The sequence below is a fragment of the Pseudophryne corroboree genome, chromosome 1 (genome assembly GCF_028390025.1).
Source record: "Pseudophryne corroboree isolate aPseCor3 chromosome 1, aPseCor3.hap2, whole genome shotgun sequence".
Lineage (NCBI taxonomy): Eukaryota > Metazoa > Chordata > Amphibia > Anura > Myobatrachidae > Pseudophryne > Pseudophryne corroboree.
This window is the reverse complement of record NC_086444.1, coordinates 718,303,300-718,327,668: the sequence shown is the minus strand read 5'-3', so window position 1 is coordinate 718,327,668 and position 24,369 is coordinate 718,303,300.

Genomic DNA, 24,369 nt, shown 5'->3' with positions numbered 1-24,369 from the left:
TGATCACTTTTACCCGTCTCTAACGCAGCCCTTATGGCTAAGCGATGTGCTGCCATACGCTCTCGCAGGGTCCTTTCAGTCTTCCCTACGTAACTTAGCCCACACGGACAGGTTAATAGGTAGACGGTAAACTTGATGGTGCAGGTCACTACATGACGGATAAGTAACCATTTTCCACTATGAGGATGGGGAAAATAAGATTTTAAACCTACCGGTAAATCTTTTTCTCCTAGCCCGTAGAGGATGCTGGGGACTCCGTAAGGACCATGGGGTATAGACGGGCTCCGCAGGAGACATGGGCACTCTAAAGATTTTAGATGGGTATGCACTGGCTCCTCCCTCTATGCCCCTCCTCCAGACCTCAGTTAAAAAACTGTGCCCAGGGGAGACAGACAGTACGAGGAAAGGATTTTTGTTAATCTAAGGGCAAGATACATACCAGCCCACACCATCCACCGTACAACATGGACTATACGAACCAGTTAACAGTATGAAACAAAACAGCATCAGCCAGAGACTCATCAAAACTGTAACATAACCCTTATGAAATCAATAACTATATACATGCCTTGCAGAATTTAGTCCGCACTGGGACGGGCGCCCAGCATCCTCTACGGGCTAGGAGAAAAAGATTTACCGGTAGGTTTAAAATCTTATTTTCTCTTACGTCCTAGAGGATGCTGGGGACTCCGTAAGGACCATGGGGATTATACCAAAGCTCCAGACCGGGTGGGAGAGTGCGGATGACTCTGCAGCACCGATTGAGCAAACATGAGGTCCTCATCAGCCAAGGTATCAAACTTATAGAATTTAGCAAAAGTGTTTGAACCCGACCAAGTAGCTGCTCGGCAAAGTTGTAATGCCGAGACACATCGGGCAGCCGCCCAAGAAGAACCCAACTTCCTAGTGGAATGGGCCTTTACCGAATTTGGTAACGGCAATCCAGCCGTAGAATGAGCCTGCTGTATCGTGTTACATATCCAGTGGGCAATAGTCTGCTTAAAAGCAGGAGCGCCAACCTTGTTGGCTGCATACACGACAAACAGTGCCTCTGTTTTCCTAACCCGAGCCGTCCTGGCTACATAAACTTTTAAGGCCCTGACTACATCAAGAGACTTGGAATCCTCCAAGTCACCCGTAGCCACAGGCACCACAATAGGTTGATTCATATGAAACGATGAAACCACCTAAGGCAGAAATTTAGGACGAGTCCTCAACTCTGCTCTATCCACATGGAAAATCAGATAGGGGCTTTTGTGAGACAAAGCCGCCAATTCGGACACCCGCCTCGCAGATGCCAAGGCTAACAACATGACCACTTTCCAAGTGAGAAATTTTAACTTAACTGTTTGAAGAGGTTCAAACCAGTGTGACTTAAGGAACTGTAACACCACGTTAAGGTCCCATGGTGCCACTGGGGGCACAAAAGGAGGCTGGATGTGCAGCACTCCCTTTACAAAAGTCTGGACTTCTGGGAGAGAAGCCAATTCCTTCTGAAAGAATATTGACAGGGCCGAAATCTGCACCTTAATGGAGCCTAACTTTAGGCCCATATCCACTCCTGTCTGCAGAAAGTAGAGAAAACGGCCCAGGTGGAAATCTTCCGTAGGAGCTGTGAAGATACGGGGTTCTTCTAATCACTCAGACACAGAGCCGATGAAACCAAAGTGATGGTTTATTTCTCACCGCACACAGTAGTAGATAATTCACAGGAAGCAGAAGTAAATATAGCCCAGAAACAGTATACAGGTAGCAGTCCAGATAGTAAGTCCCAATAGAGGATTTAGGTCCACAGCAATTCCGTGCAGAAGTTCCAGATAAACAAGTCCATACAGCAGAACTATCACTGAGTCCACACAGCAGTGATAGCAGATTAGTCCATGCAGTAGTAAGTACATATAACTCCACACAGCACTGTTGATGCGTTCCACAAGGTACCCTGGCAGAGAATCACCCCTTAGCCAGAGTCCTGCGACTAACATGAGGAGCTGACCTGCGCAACCTCTTTTAAAACCTTCCAAATGCCCATCATGCTGCGCTAACCTGGGGAGGAGACGCAGGTTCCGGATTGGTGGTATCCCACCTCAGGTATTTCCCTACTCCCTCCCACAGCTGGCCTTCTCCTGCTGACCACATGCTGGGTCAGGCTCCGCATTGTCTGTGAGGGACCAGGATGGAACAGAGGAAAGTAAACAGAAGGAACAATGACAGGGAAATTGGTTTAAGTCCTGATTGTCCCCTGTGGAGGAGAAGCTTCAAAGTGACATTACCTGGTCCTCAAATGTATTTCATGTGTGACCATATACGGATCACAGGATGGACTCAATAGGCCTAGCAATGATAACCTGTAATAACCTCATACCAGACTGGCATCCTCCTATAATAACATACATGACAGCACTAGGTGCCAGGTCACAGCCCACCTGTATTTACCTGGGTAAGATTATAGTACAGAATATATAGGCTAATGGATGAACACACACATGGGGTAATAGGGACACAAGCCAGAGAGACATGGAAACAGAAGGAATAAAAAGTACATTAAACGCTATAAAGATTGCAATGCCATAAATACAGTTTTACCCTCTGTCTCATATCTTTACATTCCTTCCTCTACTTTTTATTCCTGCTCCGAAGTGTTGAGGAAACAATACCACCCAGGAGCGGTGGGTGCAGAGGAGAGAATATCATGCATGTGTGTACCACCTGAGTCCCACAGGGTGATGTCACACCAGACCCATGTGGTAAGAGGCAGTAGTGTTAAACAACCAGCAAGGACAATATTACAATATGACACATTCATTTTCACCAGCAGGGGATTTAGCAATTCAGGTGTTGGGCATCCCCACTCCGCAACATTGCCAACTTTTACACCCGGCACACCTAGTGGGTGTACTAATACCTGTGCCTCTGGCACAACGGGGCAGGGAGTACCTTCCACCTCCCCCCCTTGCACAAGGAACAGCTGCCTAAAGGCAGGCCAATGTTGGGGTTCTGCCCCCAGCACTTCCGCAACTCTGTCCAGTCCTTCCTTCCTCAAACCCCAACTAGGGGGCGGGCAAATCTCCGTACAGCATGTGGTCTCAATACCCAGTGCTGAGGATGGACCCTTCATCAGAAACAATTCAGCTGGTGGCTGCAGGGAGTCACCAGCACAGGCTGGTCCTGTGCCCGCGCTCCCCCCTCAAAAGCCAGTATCTCACCTGCAACGCCTTCTGCGCACTCCTCCTCCTGGATAACCTCCTCCCCCGCCAGTCCTGTGCGCTTGGTAGCTGGTGGGGTACCAGTCAGGGTTTTAACAACTGAAGCTTCCACAATTATCTCCACAACTTTCTCTTGCTCTGCAGATGGAAGGGGAGCGGGTTGCACTGTGCCTTCACCCAGGTAAAGGAGACAAGGTAACAAGCGGCATCTCCCAACCTCCACTTGATCTGTAGTTGCTTGGATCTGGCTTATGGCAGGCACATCCCTCGGCACATGTTTACAGTCCACACTTTCACAGGTATTACGGTGGTGCAACACATCCTTTTCTGGTTCCTGCTCTGATATTATGTTAACAGTCTCTGCTACCAATGTCACTGTTGAATCACAGGGTACGTACCAGTATTCACATCGCAGCTCCTCATTCTCCAAATCGTTAAAATGGAATAATCCTTCATAATCTTCTTGTGGAGTTAGGGTAGCAGGAGATACACAGGGCATTTTCTCATCAGCCTTCCTCAGTGAAATGAATGGGGCTGCCATTGCCAATACATCGCGATGAGCCTCCCCCAGCTGAATAAGCTGGGCATCCTGGAGCAAGAGGCCATCCGTGACTGGTATGTTGGTAGTCGGGGAGTGGAACAATACTCCCCCATCCATGGTGATCTCTTGGGCACAGTCTTCATTGATTCCCTGGCAGCTGGTTACTAGGTCTACATCTTCCACCTCAGCAAAAGGGAAGGTGTAGCACAGCTCCTCCTGGGATGTCTGTATTGTGGGCATAGCCTTCACTTCAGCGCTAGCCTCTCCCAGCATAGTACACCGGGCAACTGCTTCCCTTGGGTGTGGGAGAAGCTGTTGCAGACGGTGCCTTTCTGCATCCACCCTGCAACACTGGTCTAGCCATGCTGGGGTATCCAGGAGCCCCCGATCCATTGCCTCTTCCTCTGCCGCAATGAAGCACTCCTCCAGACACTCCAGCTGTTCCCACACACTCATCCCTGGGCCGAGACGAAGGATCCACGTCCGGTAATCGGTGAATGCTTTTGTTGGATCCCGCTGATCCTGGAGAATAAGCTGGAGGATTTCCCTGCGAGTGCAGAATTGGAAAAGGATGCCTCGCAGCTGGCATTCTGCTATCAGCTCCTCCATGCTCATTTCTTCCAATGTGGTTATGGGCCCCGCTGACAATGACTTTGCTCCCTTGGTAACAGGCACTTGCAAGGCGGACCCCTCAGTCATCTGCCTGGGTTGCAGTGGCCCCATTTTGGATATTTCCTCTGGCTCTAGCCCAGAAGATAATTGATTCTGGACTTGCCCTTCAGCCTCAGAATATTGACTTCTCTGTATAACTTGGGTCACTGTAGCTCTCACTTCCTCTGTGAATTCTACAAACTCTGGCTCCCTCAGAAGATTCCATGAGGCTGCCTCACTTTTACAGTGCAGGAATGCATCCCCCAGGTAACACAACTTGTCCTGTATGCTGGATAATCTCCAGCCACTGATCATCCGCCTAGCTTCATTCCAGTACTCCCAAATGTACTGCATCTTTATAGCAATCAATAACAGATCCGGCTTACCAGCCTGCCGATACACCGACACACCTCCATCCACGAGCTCCACTGCCCTGGGAGACTTGAGGCATTCATTTTCTTTCCTCGGAAACATTTTCTTTTGCACAGGACTGACACCTGCTCACTTGTTACCACCTCACTGCAGATCCTCTTGCATTACATATGGCCTGATCCTCTGTTCTCTGCTGGGCCTTCACGCTTCCTGCGGTCGTTGTTTGGTGTCTGAATGATCCCACCGCTGCCACCAAATGTGAAGATATGGGGTTCTTCTAATCACTCAGACACAGAGCCGATGAAACCAAAGTGATGGTTTATTTCTCACCGCACACAGTAGTAGATAATTCACAGGAAGCAGAAGTAAATATAGCCCAGAAACAGTATACAGGTAGCAGTCCAGATAGTAAGTCCCAGTAGAGGATTTAGGTCCACAGCAATTCCGTGCAGAAGTTCCAGATAAACAAGTCCATACAGCAGAACTATCACTGAGTCCACACAGCAGTGATAGCAGATTAGTCCATGCAGTAGTAAGTACATATAACTCCACACAGCACTGTTGATGCGTTCCACAAGGTACCCTGGCAGAGAATCACCCCTTAGCCAGAGTCCTGCGACTAACATGAGGAGCTGACCTGCGCAACCTCTTTTAAAACCTTCCAAATGCCCATCATGCTGCGCTCACCTGGGGAGGAGACGCAGGTTCCTGATTGGTGGTATCCCACCTCAGGTATTTCCCTACTCCCTCCCACAGCTGGCCTTCTCCTGCTGACCACATGCTGGGTCAGGCTCCGCATTGTCTGTGAGGGACCAGGATGGAACAGAGGAAAGTAAACAGAAGGAACAATGACAGGGAAATTGGTTTAAGTCCTGATTGTCCCCTGTGGAGGAGAAGTTTCAAAGAGACATTACCTGGTCCTCAAATGTATTTCCTGCGTGACCATATACGGATCACAGGATGGACTCAATAGGCCTAGCAATGATAACCTGTAATAACCTCATACCAGACTGGCATCCTCCTACAATAACATACATGACAGCACTAGGTGCCAGGTCACAGCCCACCTGTATTTACCTGGGTAAGATTATAGTACAGAATATATAAGCTAATGGATGAACACACACATGGGGTAATAGGGACACAAGCCAGAGAGACATGGAAACAGAAGGAATAAAAAGTACATTAAACGCTATAAAGATTGCAATGCCATAAATACAGTTTTACCCTCTGTCTCATATCTTTACAGGAGCATTCTTGGTTTCACACCAAGATACATATTTCCTCCAGATATGGTGGTAATGCTTCGCCGTCACCTCCTTCCTAGCTTTTATCAGAGTAGGTATGACTTCCCCCGGAATACCTTTCCTAGCTAGGATTTGGCGTTCAACCGCCATGCCGTCAAACATAACCGCGGTAAGTCTTGGAACACGCAGGGCCCCTGCTGCAACAGGTCCTCCCTGGGAGGAAGAGGCCACAGATCTTCTGTGAGGATTTCCTGAAGATCTGAATACCAGGCCCTTCGAGGCCAATCTGGAACAATGAGTATTGTCTGGACTCTTTTTCGTCTTATGATTCTCAGTATTTTTGAGATGAGTGGAAGAGGAGGGAATACATAGACCGATGGAAACACCCAGGGTGTCACCAGGGCGTCTACCGCTACAGCCTGAGGGTCCCTTGACCTGGAACAATACCTCCGAAGCTTCTTGTTGAGGCACGACGCCATCATGTCTATTTGAGGAAGCCCCCAACGACTTGATATCTCTGCAAAAACTTCTTGATGAAGACCCCACTCTCCTGGATGGAGATCGTGTCTGCTGAGGAAGTCTGCTTCCCAGTTGTCCACTCCCAGAATGAAGACTGCTGACAGCGCGCTTACGTGATTTTCCTCCCAGCAAAGAATCCTGGTGGCTTCCGCATTTGCCACTCTGCTCCTTGTCCCGCCTTGGCGGTTTACATGAGCCACTGCTGTGATGTTGTCCGATTGAATCAGAACAGGTAGGCCGCGAAGTAGAGTCAACCCTTGTCGTAGGCCGTTGTATATGGCCCTTAATTCCAGCACGTTGATGTGTAGACAAGCCTCCTGGCTTGACCACAGTCCCTGAAAATTTCTTCCTTGTGTGACAGCTTCCCATCCTCGGAGGCTCGCGTCCGTGGTTACCAGAACCCAGTCTTGAATGCCGAACCTGCGACCATCTAGAAGATGAGCACCCTGCAGCCGCCACAGGAGAGACACCCTGGCCCTGGGGGACAGGCTTATTTTCTGATGTATTTGTAGATGGGACCCCGACCACTTGTCCAGAAGGTCCCACTGAAATGTCCTCGCATGAAACCTGCCGAAGGGGATGGCCTCGTAGGCCGCCACCATCTTTCCCAGCACTCGAGTGCATTGATGAACTGACACTCTTTTTGGCTTTAACAGGTCTCTGACCATGCTCTGGAGTTCCTAGGCCTTTTCCGTTGGGAGAAAAACCCTCTTCTTTTCCGTGTCCAGAATCATGCCTAAAAATGATAGCCGAGTCGTTGGAATCAACTGCGACTTTTGCAGATTTAGGATCCAGCCGTGTTGCTGCAGCACTCTCAGGGAGAGTGACACGCTTTTCAGCAACTGATCTCTGGATCTCGCTTTTATCAGGAGATCGTCCAAGTATGGGATAATTGTGACTCCTTGTCTGCGTAGGAGCACCATCATTTCCGCCATTACCTTGGTGAAAATCTTTGGGGCCGTGGACAGCCCAAACGGCAACGTCTGAAACTGGTAATGACAGTCCTGTACAGCGAATCTCAGGTACGCCTGATGAGGAGGATATAAATGGGGACATGAGGGTATGCATCCTTTATGTCTAGTGATACCATAAAATCCCCCCCTTCCAGGCTGGAGATCACTGTCCGGAGAGATTCCATCTTGAATTTGAACCTTTTTCGATACAGGTTTAGGGATTTTAGATTCAGAATGGGTCTGACAGAGTCATCCAGTTTCGGGACCACAAAAAGGGTTGAATAGTACCCTTTCCCCTGTTGTATTAGGGGAACCTTGATAATCACCTGCTATCGACACAGCTTTTGTATTGCAGCTAAAACTATTTCCTTCTCTGGGGGAGAAGCTGGCAACGATCGGCGAGGAGGCACTTCTGGAAAAATCGGCGAGGAGGCACTTCTTCGAATTCCAGTTTGTAGCCTTGGGATACAATTTCTATCGCCCAAGGATCCAAATCTGACAGAACCCAGACCTGGCTGAAGAGTCGAAGACGTGCCCCCACCAGCGCGGACTCCCACAGTGGAGCCCTAGCGTCATGCGGTGGATTTTGTAGAAGCCGGGGAGGACTTCTGTTCCTGGGAACCAGCCGCAGCAGGCATTCTTTTCCCTCTACCCTTACCTCTGGCCAGGAAGGAAGAGCCCCGACCACTTCTGGACTTATGCGACCGAAAGGACTGCATCTAATGTTGAGGTGTTTTCTTTTGCTGTGGGGGAACATAAGGCAAAAAAGAAGATTTACCCGCGGTAGCTGTGGAAACCAGGTCCGCGAGGCCCTCCCCAAATAAAACCTCACCCTTGTAAGGCAAAGTTTCCATATGTCTCTTTGAATCGGCATCACCCGTCCATTGGCGGGTCCACAGGGCTCGCCTAGCAGAAATTGCCATGGCATTGGCTCTTGAACCCAACAGCCCAACGTCTCTCGCAGTGTCTCTCATATATAACGCTGCGTCTTTAATATGACCCAAGGTCAATAAAATGCTATCCTTATCTAGGGTGTCAATGTCAGATGACAAGTTATCTGCCCATGCTGCTATTGCGCTACATACCCATGCCGACGCTACTGCAGGTCTGAGCAAGGCACCCGTAGGTGTATAAATTGATTTTAAGGTAGTCTCCTGTCTGCGATCAGCAGGATCCTTGAGGGCTGCAGTGTCTGGAGACGGTAGCGCCACCTTTTTGGACAAGCGCGTTAAAGCCTTGTCCACCCTGGGTGAGGATTCCCACCGTACCCCTGTGCGGGGAAAGGATAGGCCATAAGAATTTTCTTGGTAATCTGCAGTTTCTTGTCCGGAGTTTCCCAAGCTTTTTCAAATAAAGCTCATGAGATGGGGGAAAGGTTACCTCAGGTTTCTTCTCCTTAAACATGCATACCCTCGTGTCAGGCACAGAGGGGTCCTCTATGATATGCAAAACATCTTTTATTGCAATAATCATATAATGAATACTTTTGGCCACCCTTGGGTGTAACCTTGCATCATTGTAGTCGACACTGGAGTCAGAATCCGTGTCGGTATCAGTGTCTGCTACCTGGGACAGGGGACGTTTATGAGAGCCCGAAGGGCCTTGTGACACAGTCAAAGCCATGGATTGACTCCCTGCTTTTCCTCTGGACTCTGCTTTGTCCAATCTTTTATGTAATAAAGACACATTTGCATTTAAAACATTCCACATATCCAACCAATCAGGTGTCGGCGTCGCCGACGGAGACACCATAATCATCTGCTCCACCTCCTCCTTAGACGAGCCTTCCGCTTCAGACATGTCGATACACACGTACTGACACCCCCACACACACTGGGATATACAATTATGGGGACAGCCCCCCAATAAGGCCCTTTGGAGAGACAGAGAGAGAGTATGCCAGCACACACCCAGCGCCACCGGACAATGGAATAAAATCCCAGACTGTACAGCGCTCTTTTATAGAATAAATAATACACTCACTGCGCCAATTAAATGTACCCCCACCCTCTTTTTTGCCCTCTGTACTTGCTCAGCAGGGGAGAGTCCGGGGAGCAGCTTCTCTGCAGCTTGCTGTGGAGAAAAATGGCGCTGGTTAGTGCTGGAGGATCAAGGTTCGCCCCCTCAATGGCGGGCTTCGGTCCCGCTCAAATTTTTTATACTGGCGGGGGGTTTTCAATATACTGCCTCTGCAGTATCTAATACATTAGCCAGTGTCCCTTAATGTTAATATTGCTGCCCAGGGCGCCCCCCCTGCGCCCTGCACCCGTACAGTGCCTTCTGTGTGTGTATGTGTGGGAGCAATGGCGCGCAGCGTTACCGCTGCACGGTACCTCAGTGAAGACCTGAAGTCTTCTACCGCCTGTGAAGTCTTCTTTCTTCTTATACTCACCCGGCTTCTATCTTCCGGCTCTGTGAGGAGGACGGCAGGGCGGCTCCGGGACGAACAGCGAGGACGACACCTGTGTTCCGACCCTCTGGAGCTAATGGTGTCCAGTAGCCTAAGAAGCAGGGCCTATTCGTTAAGTAGGTCTGCTTCTCTCCCCTCAATCCCACGATGCAGGGAGCCTGTTGCCAGCAGTGCTCCCTGAAAATAAAAAAACCTAACAAAAAGTATTTTCAGAGAAACTCAGTAGAGCTCCCCTGCAGTGTATCCAGTCTCCTCTGGGCACAGGATCTAACTGAGGTCTGGAGGAGGGGCATAGAGGGAGGAGCCAGTGCACACCCATCTAAAGTCTTTAGAGTGCCCATGTCTCCTGCGGAGCCCGTCTATACCCCATGGTCCTTACGGAGTCCCTAGCATCCTCTAGGACGTAAGAGAAAACTATTGCCCGTAATTAGGAATCTGCAGGTGGTACAGTTAATGCATTTATAACAGCCGTTTTTCATAGAGAGAAAATGTTGGGATGTAGGTCTGCTAATTTTAGATACGTCAGTCTTCACTACTCAGTCCCTGATGTTACGTCCTCTAGTATAACAAGGCATGATATTTGTATCTGCCAAATTAAGGTCATGGTCAGTTTTAAGTATTGGCCATAAGGATTTAGAGACTGAGTTTATATGTTTTTCTCAGAGGGTTAAAATGGTTTACCCATGGCACACGGTTAACTGATTTCATTTTCTTATTACTAGAAAGTAAATGGTCACGGGATATAGACATAGCTCGTGCTTTGGCTTGATGTAGTGTATCCCACTGATATCCTCTTTCAGCAAATTTGGACATCATGGTGTTGATATGACCCTCAGCTGTCACATCATCATCACAAATCCTCCTCGCCCTTATAAATTGCGAATAAGGTAAACCATATTTAAGACCCTTAGGGTGATAACTTTGGGCATGCAGTAAAGAGTTTCTATCAGTTTTTTTTTTATATATAAATTAGTACTGATTCTACCCTCAATCAAACGTACCTCGACATCCAAAAAATTTACCTGATAAGCATCAATGACATATGAAAATTTAATTGGACTCGCTGAGCCATTGTGTCTATCAGTCATAGAAATTAAATCTTCCCTATTGCCAGACCAAATGAGGAAGATATCGTCTATGTACATTACAAAAAATCTATGTTGTCGAAAATTTCAGGGTCTGTAAAGAAAATGTCATGTTCGGCACTAAACATGTACGCATTAGCGTACAATGGGGCCACACTGAACCCCATCGCACACCTGGACACCTGAAGAAAGAAACGGTCATCATACATAAAGTAGTTCTTTGTAAGCAAGAGATGTAACAAGTCAGTAATCAAATTACTATCAGGACCATTATTTAGCACATTGTCAGTGATTAAATCACGTGTTGCTCGTAACCCCTCTGTGGTGGGAATAATGGTATAAAGGCATGACACATCAATGCAGCAAAGAAAACTGTTAGCAGGAATATCTAGAACCTCAGCTAGTTTTTTTTAAAAAGGATGTAGTATCCAAAAGGTAGCGAGGATGAGACACAATACAGGGTTGTAATAATGTATCTAAATAAACAGCCAAAAGTTGAAACAATGATTGCCTAGCCGAAATAATCGGCCGGCTAGGAGGAGACGTAAGGTTCTTGTGAATTTTAGGTAAAGTATAGAGAAGGGGAGTCAGAGGACACTTAGGAATCAATGCATTGCGTAACTGTAATGAAATAACGCCAGACTCCACTGCTCCATCCAACATAGCCATCAATTCACACTTAAACGCATTGGTAGGATCCCTCAATAGGCATTTCTCATCAGATAATTGTGTTTCAATCTCAGTTTTGTATTTAATAAGATCTTGTATAACAATAGCCCCGCCTTTGTCGGCGGGGCATATCACAATATCAGAATAGGATGCTAAATCATTCAGTGCTTTAAATTCATCACTAGATAAATTACCATATGTCCTGGTGGGGGTCAAACATAATATATTAACCTGATTATTTAGCATATGTGTAAACGTTTTTATAGACACATTATTAGTAAATGGATCAAACGCATTTTTAAGTTGAAGTCTGTGTAATTTGGGTGGTATTTCCATCTTAACATTACCACCAGTCTCAATCTCAGTAATTTTTGAACCATGGAAATGTTCATGTAATTTTAATTGGCGTGTTAGCCGATATTTCTCAGTCTCCCATTTAAAAGGGTCAAATCGAGTTGTAGGTACAAAAGAAAGTCCACGGCATAGAACCTTGGATTCAATGTCAGTAAGTGGATGATTGGAGAGATTGAATATTATCGTGTCTTGCGAGTCAGTGGAGGTCTTCCTACCCTGCGACCTGTGCCACTGGCCACCTCTCCTTGTGTACCTCCTCTGTTGCCTCTTATTTGCCTGCGTGTACGTACCCCTAAAGGGACTGATGTATAAAAATTTCGGCCCATGTTGTCATTATAGTCTGAATCACTAGTATTGGTATTGTCCTGTGAAGAATCAGTGTCAAACTTTCTGAATGATTTGCGGGCCGGTCGGAATTGTTCTCGCTGGCCGCCCCGAACCAATAGGTATACTTTGTTCTGTTCATAATCTTGAACAACTTTGTTAAGTTTGAATTTCTTGAATTGAATTAAATCTCGTTTATAGGTGGTAATCTGTGCATTTAACTTCTCCACCCAATTAGTGCCGGTATCAACTTGTAAAATGTTTAGATTCTCCGTTTCAAACTTAACAATGTTTTCTCGTGTAACACTTAATTCTCTTGTAGCCTCTTCGATAACTAGGAGCATCAGGTCATAGCTACATTTATTTAAAATGGCTATCCACCTCTTACAGATAGTAATCTGTCAATGTTGCACCATGAAAGAAAAAAATCAAGTTCTCTTTGTTTCAACTTGACCCAGTCTCAGTAAAGTAAATCAGGGCTCTTGGATTCAGTAATGTTATAGTGTTCCTTAAAAAGCATGGATTCCGCTTCGAAATCAGAGAAAGATAAGGCAGCCCTGTGTAAGTTTTGCCAAATTGAGTGCTGCACACACATCATCATCAGTCATGTTACTGTTGCCCTCCGCCATACTTGATAAAAACAGTAATGATGCGATGTAGAGAAAACAACGTGATAAATCAATGGGTGCTCAAGCCCAAAGCAGGTCGTACCTGTACCAGTCAGCCCAATCAACAAAGTCCCATAGGGCAACACGACCATACAAAATAGTGAACTCGGTGCCTTCCGTTAGGTGCTCAATAGCATAGAGCCCAAAATAGCATGTAGATACAGCGGCACTCAGAAATGAATAATCAGAAGACAGGTATAACTTCAACGTTTCGATGGTTTAATCCATCGTCATGTTAGGGTCTCCTGCCCTGTGCTGCCACGTCGTCATGGCAACCGGGAGACAAGTGCTAGTGGAGTAACCTGAGCGCAGCTGATACTCCGGTTCGGGTCTTTTGCTGTGCAGTGGTTATAGGCTCTGTGCACGGCAGGGGATCCGGTGCTGGTTTTTGTGCTCACAGTCTGTGAGGTCTGAGTGGGGAGTGGACAGCACCTGCTTTATACGGCCTCTTTTCAGGGTAAGCAGATGCTGCTGAATCTTTGTTGGTTAGTCAGTTCATGAAAGTTAGCCAGTACTGTGTAGCTTTGTATTTGTTTGTTGCTTACTGCAAATAGGCCTGGGGATTTGGTATTACACTCTGCCAATCCAGACCTAGCAGTAAGACTGGAGTCAGTCGTTTAGCTTGCTGGGGTTCTGTTACTACTCTGTGAACTTAGCAAGTTTGCGGCTGTATTCTAAGACTTGCCTGTCTAATCCTGTCTCACTGTGCTAGGTGTCAGGGGTCAGTTTAGTGGCAGTAAGCTAAAACCTGTGCACTGCAAGTGAGAATCAGGATTGTGGAGTCTCTCCTTGTGTCTATCATTCCATCTCTGACCAAGGAGTTTACTGCCACACCCGTTGGTAACCCTTTAGGGTTTTGCTGTTGCCCTTAGCAACAGCATTTCGGGTTCTCTACGTATTAAAACACAACATCTTGCTATTTCCATCTGAGCAGTTCTAATACAAGGGAGATACCCAGTTCTTTAGCCTCTGGGCTTCTCTGTTCACTTTGTGTGTATTTTGTTACCCTATCACCTTCTGTGTACGTTATGTCATATTCCCCAGTTTGTCTGTGAGTCCATTTGTTTTGCATAACAGTTCAAACACCAGTACATTCCTGCAGACACTGGAGTGCATAACAGTTCTGACACCAGTACTTTCCTGCAGGCACTGGTGTGCATAACATATTCAGCAGCCTAATACTCCTGTTGAAATTTTGTGGGAATATGGAGCATACCCCTCAAAATACGTTGCAACAGGTGGTCGATCAGGTGCAGGTCCTGACTCGACAATTTAATGATTTGTCCATTAAAATGCACACCTCCCAGGCTGCTGGCAGAGCTCCCGCAGCAGCAGCACCTGCAGGGGTTAAGGAGCCGAAAGTAAATCTCCCGGATCGTTTTTCTGGAGATCGCTCGCAGTTCTTTTGTTTCAAGGAGAGCTGCAAGCTATACTTCCGGCTTAGGCCTCAGTCTTCTGGGTCGGAGATTCAGCGGGTGGGCATAGTGATTTCCTTGCTACAAGGAGACCCACAGGTCTGGGCATATGGGTTGCAGCCTGACTGTCCGTCGCTTAAAAGTGTTGATGCTTTTTTTACGGCACTGGGCATGTTGTATGATGACCCTGACAAGACGGCCTCAGCCGAGGCTCAGATTTCGATCCTTAAGCAAGGGCGAAGGCCAGTTGAGGTTTACTGTACGGAGTTTCGGAGGTTGGCCCATGATACCCAGTGGAATGACCCAGCCCTGAGACACCAGTACCGAAGAGGTCTTTCTAACCAGATAAAGGACCAACTGGTACAATATCCCTTGCCTGATAGCTTGGATCAGCTCATGCAGTTATCCATCCGGGTGGATAGACGGCTGAGAGAGCGTAGGCTTGAAAGGGAGACTGAGATTTCCTTCCTTCCCAAGGGAACCTCAGACTCTGAGGAATTTTCTGAGGAGCCTATGCAGATTGGGGCTACCCGCCTCTCCTCGCGTGAGAAGACGCGGAGGAGACAGCAGGGCTTGTGTTTGTACTGTGGGAATAAAGGTCATGTGGTAGTATCATGCCCAGAAAAGCCGGAAAACTTCAGGGCCTGAGGGTGATGGGAAATATCCTGTCAGGCCAGAAGTCAGAATTTCCCAAGAAGACTTTTATCATTCCGGTGACCTTGAAGATCCTCGGTCAAACTGTCAAGACTAAGGCCTTTGTGGACAGTGGGGCCGACGGGGTTTTTATGGACCGCCAATTCGCCCTGAAACACTCTGTTCCCTTAGTACCCTTGGCATCGGAAATTGAGATTTGTGGGTTAAACGGGGAACCATTATCCCAAGGTAAAATTACCTCTTGCACTAGCCAGATTTCTTTGTTTATTGGAGCCACACACTCTGAAAAATTGTCCTTTTATGTGACTGTCTGTACTTTTGCCCCATTGGTGTTGGGGTTACCCTGGTTAAGGGCCCACAATCCTCAATTTGACTGGGTCTCTGGGGAGATTCTTAGTTGGGGTACTGATTGTTTCAGGAGTTGCTTGAGCCTTCCAGTCAGGCTCTCGCAGCTAAGTTTGCCAGGATTGCCAGGGTGTTATGCAGATTTTGCGGACGTGTTCTCCAAAAAAGTTGCAGAGGTACTACCTCCCCATCGCCCCTATGACTGTGCCATTGATTTGTTGCCAAATGCTAAGCTTCCCAAGAGCAGGTTGTACTCCCTGTCACGTCCTGAGACTCAGGCTATGGCAGAGTACATTCAGGAGAACTTGGCTAAGGGATTTATCAGACCTTCACAGTCTCCAGTTGGGTCGGGGTTCTTCTTCGTGGGTAAAAAGGACGGTTCGTTGCGACCCTGCATCGACTTCAGGGAATTGAACCGTATCACGATTAAAAACTCATACCCACTGCCTCTCATTTCGGTCTTGTTTGACCAGCTTCGTACTGCCACCATTTTTTCTAAGATTGACCTACGCGGTGCGTACAATCTAATCCGAATAAGAGAGGGGGATGAATAGAAGACTGCCTTTAATACCCACTCAGGGCATTATGAATATTTGGTGATGCCTTTTGGGCTCTGTAATGCCCCGGCAGTCTTCCAGGATTTCATGAATGATGTGCTCAGGGAATATTTGGATAGATTCTTAGTTGTATACTTAGATGACATCCTAATCTTCTCCCATTCCCTGGAGGAACATCGGAAGCATGTACGCTTAGTCCTCCAGAAACTCAGAGACCACCGGCTTGGGGCGAAGCTGGAGAAGTGCGAATTTGAAGTTCAGCAAATCGCATTTCTAGGATATATTATCTCCCCAGAAGGTTTCCAAATGGAGGGTTCCAAGGTACAGGCAGTCCTGGATTGGGTGCAGCCCACTAGTTTGAAGGCACTTCAGCGTTTCCTGGGCTTTGCGAATTTTTATAGACGATTTATCGCTGGATTTTCGTCTATAGTGGCGCCCTTGGTGGCACTCACTAAGAAAGGGGCGGATGTTGCTCACTGGTCTTGTGAGGCTAAAGCGGCTTTTGCCCGTCTCAAAAGGGCATTTGTTTCGGCCAAGGTGCTGCGACACCCAGATCCAGAGCGTCCTTTTGTGGTGGAGGTGGATGCCTCTGAGATGGGTATTGGGGCAGTGCTTTCTCAGATGGGAGTGTCTGATAATCGCCTTCATCCCTGTGCTTACTTTTCCCGTAAATTTTCGCCTGCCGAGATGAATTATGACGTGGGTAACCGGGAATTGTTGGCTATTAAGGATGCACTCGAGGAGTGGAGACACTGGCTTGAGGGGGCTAAGTTTGTGGTCTCAATTCTCACTGACCATAAGAATCTGGCATATTTAGAGTCAGCGAAGCGTCTCAATGCCAGGCAGGCACGATGGGCTTTGTTTTTTGCTCGCTTTAATTTTTTGATAACATATCGCCCTGGGTCAAAAAACATCAAGGCTGATGCGCTCTCGCGGAGTTTTGCTCCAATCCGGGAGACCACCGAGGAGCCGTTGCCCATTGTTTCCCCATCATGTATTAAAGTGGGCATTACCCAGGACCTCTTATCATTAGTCCTTAGAGCACAGGAGCAGGCTCCTCCAGACCTTCCGGTAGGTCTTTTGTTTGTGCCTCCTAGGTTAAGACAGCGAGTGTTCCTGGAATTCCATGCCAAGAAGTCGGCAGGTCACCCGGGTATTGCCAGAACTCGGAAGTTGCTATCTAGGGCGGTGTGGTGGCCCTCGGTGGCTAAGGATGTGGATCAGTGGGTTCGGGCATGTGACATCTGTGCCCGAAATAAGACTCCTAGAGGGGTTCCTGTTGGCCCATTACATCCACTCTCTATCCCATCTAAGCCATGGACCCACATTTCAATGGATTTTGTGGTGGACTTGCCCAAATCCTCGGGGATGACAGCCATCTGGGTTGTCGTTGACAGGTTTTCGAAGATGGCGCACTTCGTTCCACTGGTTGGGCTGCCATCAGCCAGACGCCTGTCTGAATTATTTATGCTGCATGTTGTGCGTCTCCACGGGTTGCCACTTGATGTGGTCTCTGACCGCGGATCCCAGTTTGTGGCCAAATTCTGGAGGGCATTTTGTTCCGATCTCCAGATTTCTGTCAGCTTGTCGTCAGGCTACCATCCGCAGTCTAATGGGCAGACTGAAAGGGTGAACCAGTCCTTGGAGCAGTTCCTCAGGTGTTATGTCTCCAAGTGTCAGACTGACTGGGTTGCTCATCTGTCCATGGCGGAGTTTGCCTATAACAACGCGGCTCACTCTGCTACAGGGATCTCTCCCTTCCTTTGTGTGTATGGGCATCATCCTAAGGCCAATTCTTTTGACCCCCTGGACTCCACGCCTGGTGGTTCCTCTGTGGTTTCGGTCCTTAGAGGTATTTGGCGGAAAGTGAAGAAAGCCCTTGTGTCTGTGTCATTAGTGACCAAAAGGGTTTTTGATAAGCGGAAAAGACCCTGCAGCTTCAAATTAGGAGACTTCGTCTGGTTGTCAACCAAGAATTTGAAGTTGAGACAGCCATCTCATAAGTTAGGCCCCCGGTTCATCGGCCCTTATAAGATCACCAGGGTTATCAATCCGGTGACATTTCAGTTAGATCTGCCCCGTTCTTTGGGTATCAATAAAACATTTCATTGTTCCCTTTTAAAACGGGCGATTAGTAATACTTCTTCCAGTGGAAGACCTTCCCCTCTTCTGATACGTGGCCAGAGGGAGTTTGTTGTTGAAAGGATTCTTGACTCCAAGGTGGTTCGGGGTCGGCTGTCATTTTTGGTGCACTGGAAGGGGTATGGCCCGGAGGAGCGGTCGTGGGTGCGCAGTTGTGATCTTCATGCCCCCAGACTGATACGCTCTTTCTTCTCGCAGTTCCCCGATAAACCCGGTGGTAGGGGTTCTTTGACCCCTCGTCAGAGGGGGGGTACTGTTAGGGTCTCCTGCCCTGTGCTGCCACGTCGTCATGGCAACCGGGAGACAAGTGCTAGTGGAGTAACCTGAGCGCAGCTGATACTCCGGTTCGGGTCTTTTGCTGTGCAGTGGTTATAGGCTCTGTGCACGGCAGGGGATCCGGTGCTGGTTTTTGTGCTCACAGTCTGTGAGGTCTGAGTGGGGCGTGGACAGCACCTGCTTTATAAGGCCTCTTTTCAGGGTAAGCAGATGCTGCTGAATCTTTGTTGGTTAGTCAGTTCATGAAAGTTAGCCAGTACTGTGTAGCTTTGTATTTGTTTGTTGCTTACTGCAAATAGGCCTGGGGATTTGGTATTACACTCTGCCAATCCAGACCTAGCAGTAAGACTGGAGTCAGTCGTTTAGCTTGCTGGGGTTCTGTTACTACTCTGTGAACTTAGCAAGTTTGCGGCTGTATTCTAAGACTTGCCTGTCTAATCCTGTCTCACTGTGCTAGGTGTCAGGGGTCAGTTTAGTGGCAGTAAGCTAAAACCTGTGCACTGCAAGTGAGAATCAGGATTGTGGAGTCTCTCCTTGTGTCTATCATTCCATCTCTGACCAAGGAGTTTACTGCCACACCCGTTGGTAACCCTTTAGGGTTTTGCTGTTGCCCTTAGCAACAGCATTTCGGGTTCTCTACGTATTAAAACACAACATCTTGCTATTTCCATCTGAGCAGTTCTAATACAAGGGAGATACCCAGTTCTTTAGCCTCTGGGCTTCTCTGTTCACTTTGTGTGTATTTTGTTACCCTATCACCTTCTGTGTACGTTATGTCATATTCCCCAGTTTGTCTGTGAGTCCATTTGTTTTGCATAACAGTTCAAACACCAGTACATTCCTGCAGACACTGGAGTGCATAACAGTTCTGACACCAGTACTTTCCTGCAGGCACTGGTGTGCATAACACGTCATCAGGAATAACTGTGCAATACAAACTTACCAACTTTATCCCCTTCACCACACCACGTGAACCGGCGAGGTCCCGGGACGGGAAGCACGGCGCACACTGACGTCATATTCCCCGACCCGTCACTTCACAGCCGGACAGAATTAAAACATGGAAAGGCTTCAGTGACTGTTGATACAAGGTATAAACAGCATGATATAATCGATAAATAGTATAACAATGCAACAATAATAAAATTGTGATGTTATGGAGGCAAAACAATCGGCAGATCAATTTAAATCTATCAAAAGGGATAATTCATGGTGGACTAACAAATCTAGTCTTATACACAAAAATGTCTCAAAGGTCATTTAAATAGATACAAAGGAACAAGGTAATCACACATATAATAAGGCTTAGAAAAAAACAATGTAACCCTAGATTCTCATTGAGCCCCCTAGGAAAGAGGGTACCCAGATCGAAAATCCATTTACTTTCACATCTAAGGAGTTTCAAAGCTCGATCACCACCCCTGGGATCAGGGGCAAACGCAGGATTTACTGAGGGGGGTTTCCATATTAGTGTTACAATCCTGAGCACTCATGTTTTGTTATTGTTATAAATTACCTTTGCTTCATTTTGTGGAACTACAGGTCACAGCTATCTCCTGCATAGTTGTCTCCCAGTGCCTTTGCTCCTGCACTCAGCAACTGACTTCACAGGTGTCTGGATTCTGTAATTACAGCTCGTTACCTGAAAACTACTATTCAGCTTGTCAGCCTGCTCAGTCTGCACTGCAGCTGCATGTTATATCAATTACTAGGGGCCTGTCTGGTGCTCACAACTGATTGGTCCAGCCTGTTCTTTTAAGCCTCTCAATCCCAAGAGGCTTTGCCAGTTATAGCTACTCCATGTGGTGTTCTGCTCTCTGGTTCCTCTCTGGTCTCAGTTCATCTGTCCAGTGGGTATTGCCTTGTTCCAGTATTGAATTCCAGCTTCAACATCTTGCTGACGACTTTAGTCTGCCGACTGCCGTTACCCTGTCTCCAAGTGTCTGCACCCCAGTCCGTCCGTGTGCCGCTACCTCCTGTGTCACCCCTGGAGTGCCTGCTGCTGTTCCATCTCCACGGCCCCAGCGTACCATCTGGCCGTGTGCACCCTGCCACCTTCTCCAGTTCCTGTTGTTCCTGTGTATCCCTGCGGTTGATCATATACAACACCTCTACCATAACTCTAGTCCAATTCAGGTATCAAGTGACCCAGACAGGAGGCCACGACCTGCACGTCGGAAGCCACGAAGCCCATATCCCCTTGCGGGGTTCCCTGGTGAAAACCTTCCGGCGTGTTAGACTCCGCGCCTCTGTTCTGGGTAACGTCAACCACTTGATACCTGATCCCGAATTCCGGATTCTGCACCAGTTCCTGACATTATAACTGGCCTACCACTTCCTGGGCATGGACCCGTCACAGCAAAATCCTGCTCAAATCTTGGCTGGTCGCTCAAATCTTGGCTGGTCAAATACAAAATTTGACGCAGCAACTGCAAGATCTAAAGCTCCGAGTTTCCACCCAGGAAGAAACTAGCAGGTCATTGGTTGTAACCAGAACTCCTGGGCCTGAACCAAAGCTGCATCTTCCAGATCGGTTTACAGGTGACCGGAAACAGTTCCAGAATTTCCGTGATAGCTGCAAGCTATATTTCAGACTCCGGCCATTATCGTCTGGTCCTGAGGCTCAGCGAGTAGATATCATCATCTCCCTCCTGCAGGGGGAACCCCAGTCCTGGGCCTTCGGATTAAAAACGGAGAATCCCGCCTTGCACACAGTGGATGCCTTTTTTAGCGGCCTAGGAATTCTTCATGATGACCCGGGCCATGCAGCTTCTGCAGAGGCTCACTTACGAGCCCTGAGACAAGGGAAAAACACGGCCGAGGTATACTGCACTGAGTTTCACAGATGGGCAGGTGATAGTGGTTGGAATGACCCAGCCCTCCGAAGTCAGTTCCGCTTAGGCCTCACTGAGCAAATTAAAGACTACCTTGTCCAGTATCCTACTCCTGAAACCCTGGACAAGCTCATTGTTATGCACACCAGTGCCAGCAGGAATGTACTGGTGTCTGAACGGAGAGGGATGCAAAACAAATGAACTCACAGACAGACTGGGGAATATGACATTACATACACAGAAGGTGATAGGGTAACAAAATAAACACAAAGTGAACAGAGAAGCCCAAAGGCTAAGAAACTGGGTGTCTCCCTAGTATTAGGAATGCTCAGATGGAAATAAGCGAGATGTTGTGATTTAATACGTAGAGAACCCGAAATGCTGTTGCTAAGGGCAACAGCAAAACCCTAAAGGGTTACCAATTGGTGTGGCAGTAAACTCCTTGGTCAGAGATGGAATAATAGACACAAGGAGAGTCTCCACAATCCTAGTCTTCACTTGCAGTGCACTGGTTCAGCTTACTGCCACTAAACTGACACCTGAACACCTTGCACAGTGAGAAAGGATTTTGGCAGGCAAGTCTGAGAATACAGCCGCAAACTTGCTAGGTTCACAGAGTAGCAAAAGAACCCCAGCAGGTTAAACAACTGACTCCAGTCTTACTGCTAGGTCTGGATTGGCAGAGTGTAATACCAAATCCCAAGGCCTATTTGCAGTAAGCAACAAACAAATACAAAGTTTACACAGTACTAGCTAGCTTTCAGGAACTGACTAACCAACAAAGATTCATCAGCATCTGCCTAACCTGAGAAGAGGGTTTATATAGCAGGTGCTGTCCACGCCCCACTCAGACCTCACAGACTGTGAGCACAAAAACCAGCACCGGATCCCATGCCGTGCACAGAGCCTGTAACCACTGCACAGCAAAAGACCCGAACCGGAGTATCAACTACGCTCAGGTTACTCCGCTAGCACTTGTCTCCCGGTTGCCATGACGACGTGGCAGCACAGAGCAGGAGACCCTAACAGTACCCCCCTCTGACGAGGGTTCAAAGAACCCCTACCACCGGGTTTATCGGGGAACTGCGAGAAGAAAGAGCGTAACAGTCTGGGGGCATGAAGATCACAACTGCGCACCCACAACCGCTCCTCCGGCCCATACCCCTTCCAGTGCACCAAAAATGACAGCCGACCCCGAACCATCTTGGAGTCAAGAATCCTTTCAACAACAAACTCCCTCTGGCCACGTATCAGAAGAGGGGAAGGTCTTCCACTGGAAGAAGGATTACTAATCGCCCGTTTTAAAAGGGAACAATGAAATGTTTTATTGATACCCAAAGAACGGGGTAGATCTATCTGAAATGCCACCGGATTGATAACCCTAGTGATCTTATAAGGACCGATGAACCGGGGGCCTAACTTATGAGATGGCTGTCTCAACTTCAAATTCTTGGTAGACAACCAGACGAAGTCTCCTAATTTGAAGCTGCAGGGTCTCTTCCGCTTATCAAAAACCCTTTTGGTCACTAATGACACAGACACAAGGGCTTTCATCACTTTCCGCCAAATACCTCTAAGGACCGAAACCACAGAGGAACCACCAGGCGTGGAGTCCAGGGGGTCAAAAGAATTGGCCTTAGGATGATGCCCATACACACAAAGGAAGGGAGAGATCCCTGTAGCAGAGTGAGCCGCGTTGTTATAGGCAAACTCCGCCATGGACAGATGAGCAACCCAGTCAGTCTGACACTTGGAGACATAACACCTGAGGAACTGCTCCAAGGACTGGTTCACCCTTTCAGTCTGCCCATTAGACTGCGGATGGTAGCCTGACGACAAGCTGACAGAAATCTGGAGATCGGAACAAAATGCCCTCCAGAATTTGGCCACAAACTGGGATCCGCGGTCAGATACCACATCAAGTGGCAACCTGTGGAGGCGCACAACATGCAGCATAAATAATTCAGACAGGCGTCTGGCCGATGGCAGCCCAACCAATGGAACGAAGTGCGCCATCTTCGAAAACCTGTCAACGACAACCCAGATGGCTGTCATCCCCGAGGATTTGGGCAAGTCCACCACAAAATCCATTGAAATGTGGGTCCACGGCTTAGATGGAATAGAGAGTGGATGTAATGGGCCAACAGGAACCCCTCTAGGAGTCTTATTTTGGGCACAGATGTCACATGCCCGAACCCACTGATCCACATCCCTAGCCACCGAGGGCCACCACACCGCCCTAGATAGCAACTCCCGAGTTCTGGCAATACCCGGGTGACCTGCCGACTTCTTGGCATGGAATTCCAGGAACACTCGCTGTCTTAACCTAGGAGGCACAAACAAAAGACCTACCGAAAGGTCTGGAGGAGCCTGCTCCTGTGCTCTAAGGACTAATGACAAGAGGTCCTGGATAATGCCCACTTTAATACATGATGGGGACACAATGGGCAATGGCTCCTCGGTGGTCTCCTGGATTGGAGCAAAACTCAGCGAGAGCGCATCAGCCTTGATGTTTTTTGACCCAGGGCGATATGTTATCAAAAAATTAAAGCGAGCAAAAAACAAAGCCCATCGTGCCTGCCTGGCATTGAGGCGCTTCGCTGACTCTAAATATGCCAAATTCTTATGGTCGGTGAGAATTGAGACCACAAACTTAGGCCCCTCAAGCCAGTGTCTCCACTCCTCGAGTGCATCCTTAATAGCCAACAATTCCCGGTTACCCACGTCATAATTCATCTCGGCAGGCGAAAATTTCCGGGAAAAGTAAGCACAGGGATGAAGGCGATTATCAGACACCCCCATCTGAGAGAGCACTGCCCCAATACCCATCTCAGAGGCATCCACCTCCACCACAAAAGGACGCTCTGGATCTTTTGAGACGGGCAAAAGCCGCTTTGGCCTCACAAGACCAGTGAGCAACATCCGCCCCTTTCTTAGTGAGTGCCACCAAGGGCGCCACTATAGACGAAAATCCAGCGATAAATCGTCTATAAAAATTCGCAAAGCCCAGAAAACGCTGAAGCGCCTTCAAACTAGTGGGCTGCACCCAATCCAGGACTGCCTGTACCTTAGAACCCTCCATTTGGAAACCTTCTGGAGAGATAATATATCCTAGAAATGCGATTTGCTGAACTTCAAATTCGCACTTCT